Source organism: Brachyhypopomus gauderio, chromosome 2 (genome assembly GCF_052324685.1).
Source record: "Brachyhypopomus gauderio isolate BG-103 chromosome 2, BGAUD_0.2, whole genome shotgun sequence".
NCBI lineage: Eukaryota > Metazoa > Chordata > Actinopteri > Gymnotiformes > Hypopomidae > Brachyhypopomus > Brachyhypopomus gauderio.
Window position 1 is genome coordinate 35,167,162 of NC_135212.1, and position 7,826 is coordinate 35,174,987.

Here is a 7,826-nt window from a genome sequence, read left to right on the forward strand (position 1 = left end):
TGAGAAACATAATTCATCTTTGTTACAAAGAAACGCACGCTTCCAGATTATAAAATGTGTCTTGGGCCAAATAGGAATTTTCTCAATACAATTGGACACAAAGATTCCGGTGCTGAATGGCGGACAACAGTATTCAAACACAAAGAACAAGAAGATGGGAGCAGTTGTGGTGTTTTAGTAATGAAGGTATATATTCACTTTTTCAGTTTTTGTTCACAAATATCTTCAGGCCAATGAGTATATGATTTAAGATTTAAACTTTTTGTAAATAATTGATATTGCAGTACGCTGAAGAATTCCTTTTGACTGGAGCTGTAGAAAATGTGCAGACAACACAAGCAGCTGTTAGCACTGCACGAATGGGGATAGCCTGTTCATTGCTTGCACGTAAAGGTGAGTTTTTTTAGCATTACCATACAACACATTACATTTTGTCCCTCATATATACTCTCGGAATCAATTTCGGTTAGATGATTAGAAGAATATAAAGTGTTATTTACATTTAGCATAAGCCTTTATCCAAAGCGACTTACAATTACAATGGAACACTGAGTAATTAAGGGTTAAGGGCCTTGCTCAGGGGCCTAACAGTGACAACTTGCTGATGAACAGTGCGTCATCAAAGATGATTATTATTAACAGTGCTTTGTCATCTAACATTATTATTGAAGTAACTAATGTCCTAATATGCCGACGTAATGAAAATAAATATGCTTCTAGGTAACGCAGAGGACTACTGCACAGTTTGCTCTATGCTGGAAGGGGATGCTGAGAAGAGCATGACTGAAATGGTACATATTTATTTATCTGCATATATGCAGTACGGTTACAATACAATCAGTAAGGATTACACATAATGCTTGTAAACATTATAGATGTGTATTTTGATTTAGTTGTTTCATGCAGTGTTTATGGTTTCAAAAGACATGTTTTATTTTTTTTAGGTGCAGTGTGACATGTGCAGCCGTTGGGCACATTTTGAATGTGTCCATTACAGCAATAACACCAACTACCTCTGTAGAAAGTGTACAGATACAAATGTAAATTCAATAATTTAATTTTTTTTTTTGTAAAGTGTACTTGAGGTGAAAGGCACTTATAAATAAAATACATCACTACAAATATGCTGGAGGTTTTTTCTTATTATAGTAAACTGCACTTAACCCTGTTTCAAAGAAAATTGTTCTTAATGACCTATTTGGAGAAATAAAGGTTATTACTATGGCAGGTAAGACATTGTTGTATCATAAACAACAACCTGGGTGTCTCAGATCTTGAAATGTGCATATGCAGCAGCCACTCAAGGAAAATGGTGCTTGTATTTGAAATTACAAATTAAACTGATTCTGAAAACAGCCAAACTTTATTAGAAAAATCTATAACAAAGCATACGCAACACTGGATTCAGAAAAATCTGACTGAATATATTTCTGGCATAGCCTATTGCTCATAGTTTTTTCTGCTCTTAAATGAGTCTAACTAGAGTAGATGCTGGTGATGCTCTTATTTAATGACATTTAGGCTGTCGAAATGACCTACCTATAGTGTTGATGAACTTAATGCTGGTTTATAATGACATTTAGGCTGTCGAAATTTCCTACCTGTAGTGTTGAACTTAATGCTGGTTTATAATGACACACAGGCTAAAAACGTGTTCATTCAAAGATGTAAACAATCCAATTTGCTTGTATTATTATTAATAATACATTAATACGCAAAATAAAACTTTTATTTTAAAGCTCATCCTACTTTTTAAACGCTGATTTGCGCTACATTACGACGTTTCCATAAGGTAAACAAATAAGAGATACGTCTACAATACTACTTTTTAAACGCTGATTTGCGCTACATTACGACGTTTCCATAAGGAAAACAAATTAAGAGATACGTCTACAGTACTACTTTTTAAACGCTGATTTGCGCTACATTACGACGTTTCCATAAGGTAAACAAACTAAGAGATACGTCTGCAATACTACTTTTTAAACGCTGATTTGCGCTACATTACGACGTTTCCATAAGGTAAACAAACTAAGAGATACGTCTGCAATACTACTTTTTAAACGCTGATTTGCGCTACATTACAACGTTTCCATAAGGTAAACCAACTAAGAAATACGTCTACAAATACGCGATGCCAACGGTCACGGTAGGAAAAATCGACAAGGTAGGAAAATTCGACAGACTAGTCTGTAAATACTCGCTGACAGCTGATACGGTAGGAAAATTCGACAAAGTAGGAAAATCTGACAGAACACCAGTCCTGGGTATGGACGCACCCATGATGCATGCTGATGTTTTGCAAGAACAGGCTGTATTCCTAGAGAAAAGTGACGAAACCCTCTATGTTGGTGCAAGAGAGAGAGCCTAGACATATGCATCTAGGCCACATGTGTCAAACTCAAGGCCCGCGGCCCAGACACTCAAGAGCGTCTGCAAGAGAGAGCTGCCCTCCAGCCCTCACAGACCATAGTTTTATACTATTTTGCTACATGATTGCATCATACTTCCAAGACATGAGTTAAGCATGTGGCTCACATGAGGCGAGGTGATGCGGTGAGGTATAGGGTGACCAAACGTCCATATTTCTTGAGACCCGTCCGTATTTCTGGTCCTGTCCCGGGCGCCCGGGTTTTTTTTTTTAAGTGAGGAAATGTCCTGGTTTTTAAATTACCTTCCTTTGACTATCATTGGAGTTTTTGTTGTTGACTTTTAATGAAAAGCATTTCTAATAAACCAACTGTAAATATCATTTTATTGTAGAATTGCGTGGACCTATGTTGTGAGTGCATGCCACAGTATATGTATTTGACATATGACATATATCTGACATGTTTAATATACCTTAATAAAGTGATTTCCTTTCCACTTATTACTAATAGTGGTCAATATATGAATACTGATGAATATGATTACAGAAAGACCAAATATAAATTTTGCCCCAACACTATGTAATATTTGTAACTTGAATAAGTAATAAATTCAGTTATTTAACATTAAGGAGTAGTTATATATGGCCCTCTGTGGACAATGATTATGCTAATGTGGCCCGCGATGAAAATGAGTTTGACACCCCTTGTCACGGTCACAGCTCCGGACCCTTCCCTGTGGGCGTGCCGCTACGTTGTCTGCGTGCTGTTATGTCCAAATTAGTAGTTCCGTGGGTGTGGGTTGTTTGTGAGCGTGTTCGTTGTCGCACCTGTGCCTTGTCTCGAGATCATGAGGGTATGAGTTAAACACCTATTTAATGTGCGTTCGCGCAGTGTCTTGTGCTCGTCTTTGTCTAAAGCTTGTGTCAGTGTGAGTGTTACATGTTCAAGTGCTCGCGCTATTAGTGCAGCACTTTCACTTTCGTCATTAAAGAAGCGTTTTCTGTCACGTGCCTACTCGTTGTGCCTTCCTCGTCCCACCGTAACACCCCTGATCTAGGCGAGTTTCTAAAATAGGATTAGCGTGTGAATGGATTCTGTATTAATGTGCTAGGTTAAAAAACCGTGGATATTTAATAGCACATACAATAATTTATTGATTAAATCAATTTTAAGATGACATTAAACAGTTAAAAAACAAATAGTCTAAATAAGCAATTTATAAATAGGCTAAATAATCTTAACCATTAAGTTTGTCCTGTCCATTGAATTGACTAAGGCCCTGTCGACACGACGCTGGAGATTTTTAAAAACAGAGGTTTTAGTCTCCGTTTCAGCCTACCGTTCACACGAAAACGGCGTTTTCGGTCACCGAAAATGGAGGTTTTTGAAAACGCCTTCCAAGGTGGAGACTTTTGAAAACTACGGTCTCGGCGTATTCGTGTGGACAGGGAAAACGCATGTTTAGGAAAACGCTGACGTCACATAGTGAGTCTCTGTATGTCTTTTTTTTGTTTACATTCGCTCAGCTTGTTCAGCATGGACAGCTCCGTGATTGTTTTTGTTGTCTCTGCAATTAGCGGCTTATTAACATGTTTACAGTTTACAGCAGCTAAAATGTCTCCATATTTAGTTTGGCATGACTCCCAGTCAACATATTCGTGTGTTTTATTGACGTTATACTCAAGAGTTACCTTGAGCAATAGCTGAACCTCGTTATCTGTCCAGATAAAGGAACTCGGTAAGACACTTTACCTAAACGTTCTTACCCATTAGAATAACGCTTTTTAATTTTCCAGACTTCGATCCGCTTTTCCAGATCCGCATAACAATCACATTTTAGCAAACCATTGGTCAGGCTCAGCTAAGATTTCCGGTCGTAATTGTAAACTCATCCATTTTCACATCTTCGATGTGAATTTATGGATTCGACCCAGTGTCGCAGAAGGACGTGGAGTAAAATTCAAAATCAACATGAGGATCTTCCAACGGATTTCTTCTCAGGCTTGTTTCACTTCAGTGAAGGTAGTCTAAATACATTTTTTGGTAATTTTTAACTTAAATTTATTTTGAATAGGTTTAGACTGGCCCAATAAATTAATGTAGGTTGATATTTTTGTATTTTATGAGTTATACAGTGTAACATTTGTCATTTAGGAAAAGGTCTGCTAATTTGAACTAAGCTAACTTTAGTAGCTTAGCTAACTACATAAGCTGGCTACTCAACACTGCCCTGAAAACCCCGCGAATTCAGGGCGGTGTTGCAACTTCGGCCAATCACTGCAACTTTCCCGCAAATTTGACCAATCACTGATGTCATCTTGATGTGACCTCGACAAACTCCCGCCTTACTTCCGTGTATACATTCAAGAGGAGCAGACTGAAAGCAGCATGGGCGAGGCGAACATTTCACACTTCCTGACGAAAATAACGGCAAAAGATCGGGAAAAGCAGTATATCGGTGTGGAGTTCGTACTCGCATAAAAAGACAGACATCACATAAGGAGTCGGTGGTGGTTTATTCGGTTGCGTTCCAAACACCTTCAGCTATACAACCAAAGAAGAGTGACGTTAAACTCGCATGTCCCGCGCCAAAGTCTCTCTGCTCTTCTACGCATGCGCACTTCAATTACATCATCTCAAAACATTACATCACTCCTTTTTTTTTCTTTTAACAAAAACATAATTCTTCTATAATAAACTTTGGTTAATTTGAACCAATGAACTTTACAGCATTTCTGTACTACACAAAATATCTGTCATAATGGCAACAAAAATCATCTTTCATACTGGGTGTAAACCATGCTGTTTTCTTCTTTTGTTTTTTTTCTTCTTATAACAAAACATGCTATACTTGTCATAGAACCAACACTACTATTGGTATCACTGAACAATGAACAAAACTATTGAGACATTTTTTTACTTTCACGTATATAGTCTTTTTATCCCTTTGAACCCGATTCATCATAATCAGTTAAGTACGCAGGACGCTTTCTGTCTTGCCTATGAGGATACCTTGGTGCTGGAATTGAGATGTTTTCATCATCACTTCCAGAATCAGATGAGGAGTGTCTGGCTTGAGTGTTGATCTTCTTGAAGAAGGAGGAGTTTCTTGTGATAGAATGTCCATTCTTTTGAGCAGTGACCATAGAACCATTGATGTGAGTTACAGTGTGGGGATCACTGTTGTAGGGTGTCGTCAGCTTACTGTGCTTCGGTTGTCGGTGCAGTACTGTGTCACCAAGTTTGAGTGTGCTGGGCTTGGCGTGATGGCGAATGTCTGCATTAAATTTCATTCTTGCTTTCGCTGTCTGGTCTCGCTCTCTGATCACATGGTCATGGTTGTTTACCACTGCAGTAGAGATGGTTGGAATTTTTATGTGGATCTTGCGTTGGAATATAAGCTCTGCTGGAGATGCTTCTGTAGTGCTGTGAGGAGTAGAGCGGTAATCACGAAGGAATGTGTTGAGTGTCTGCTTCCATGGAAGACCTTGGCTGTTCGATACTCGGATTGCTTTCCCCAGAGTGCGCATGAATCTTTCTGCTGTTGCATTTGCTTGTGGCCATAAAGGTGTTATTTTCTTGTGTTGACAGCCCATGTATGTTAAAAATTTGGAAAACTGATCACTGTTAAATGGAGGTCCATTGTCTGTCTTGAGTACTCTGGGGATCCCGAACATTGAAAATATCTTGTCTAGGACAGGTATTACAGTATTAGCTGAAGTTGATCTGACAGCCTCGACTACTGGATAACGTGTGTAATCATCCATAATAACTAGTAAATATTCGCTAGTTGGAAGTGGGCCATAGAAATCAGCACTTACTGTGTGCCAAGGGGACTTAGGTAATTCTGACATTCGTAGGGGTTCCATCTGTGTCACTGGAGTGTTGGCTTGGCATGCTAAGCAGTTCTTGACCATGAGCTCTGCTTTCTGGTCGATGTTGGGAAACCATACTTTTGACCTGAGCAACGTCTTTGTCTTCACAATACCCTGATGTCCTTCATGTGCTAACTGTAGCACTCTGTCCTCCAGTGCTGACGGAATGACGATTCTGGTACCACGAAGCAAAATGTCACTTGTGTGCGTTATGGTCAGTTCGTTACAAATTTGTTTGTACTTTTGTAGCGTTGTGGCATCCTGTGAGTCACTGTCGATCATGTTCCATGTGTTGTGTCTTACATGTGTGCTCACCTTTTGCAGGACTCGGTCTTTGATGGTTTCCTTTTTGATTTCATCTAGTGTCATTGCTTTAGGTGTGTTATGTTGCACCAGAAAATTGACATACTCTTCAGCCACTTTTGTTGCTCTTGTGTGTTTCCCAGTCTGTACTTGGATTGGGTGTCTGGACATGTAGTCGGCTGGGTTCTCCGCTCCTTTTCTATATACCACTCTGAGGTCGTACGGCTGAAGTCTTAAACCCCAGCGTTCAATCCTTGCGGGTGGTTTTGAACGAGGGTTGTTCCATATCACTTCTAGTGCTTTGTGGTCCGTAACTAGAGCGAATGAGTGTCCGTACAGGTAAAGATGAAAATGTTCGCAGCTCCACACTATAGCTAGGGCTTCTCGTTCTGTCTGTGAGTAGCGCCTCTCTACATCACTAAGAGCGCGGCTGGCATATGCTATAGTGTGTCTCACCTCATCTCTTCCAATTTGATAAAGAATGGCGCCTAGGCCAACAGGGCTTGCGTCCACTACAAGTTCTGTCCGTTTGTCTGGATCAAAGTATGACATTACAGTTTTGCTGGTCAAACTGTCCTTTAGTGTTTGCAGTGCTTGTGCTTGCTCTGTACCCCAATGCCATGATGTGCCCTTTTTAGTCAGTTCTCGCAGGGGTGCAGAGATGGATGCAAAATCCTTGATAAACCGTGAGCAGTAGGTTGCCATACCAAGTAGGCTCCTTACCTCGGTGGGGTTGTCTGGGGCGCTTGCTTCCTTGATAGCAGCTACCTTTTTCAGGTCTGCAGATATGCCACCAGCTTGAAAAATGAATCCAAAGAATTCCAGTGTGGATTTGTTAAACTCACACTTATCTCTATTAAGAGTAAGGCCTTTGTCTTTGAGTCTGTGGAACACTGCAGTAAGGCTCTTGTCGTGTTCTGGTTGTGTTTTTCCATACACTATGATATCGTCACTGAGATTCTTTACACCCTCAATCCCTTGCAGAGCTTGGCAGATAGCATTTTGGAATACCTCTGCTGCAGATGATATTCCAAAGTTCAGACGTTTGTATCTCCTCAGGCCTTTATGGGTGCAGAAGGTTGTGATGTATCTGCTGTCAGGGTGAAGCTCTAGTTGGTGATATCCAGCCCTTAAGTCGAGCTTGGAGAAGACTGTTGCTCCGTTTAGCTCGTGGATAACATCGTCCATAGTGGGAGTGAGATGACGCTCACGTTGGATGGCAGTATTAGCTTGTCTCATGTCAACACAGATTCTGACCTCGTCTGGGTTTTTAGGT

General features: G+C 40.1%; 1 long non-coding RNA gene across 1 annotated transcript; it reads left to right on the plus strand.

Annotated features, from left to right (window-relative positions):
• Positions 1–324: 324 nt before the first annotated feature.
• Positions 325–1,026, plus strand: LOC143508894 (uncharacterized). The gene is made up of 3 exons (XR_013129524.1): positions 325–393; positions 721–791; positions 945–1,026. It is a non-coding gene; the product is annotated as an uncharacterized LOC143508894 (long non-coding RNA).
• The last annotated feature ends 6,800 nt before the right edge of the window (positions 1,027–7,826 follow it).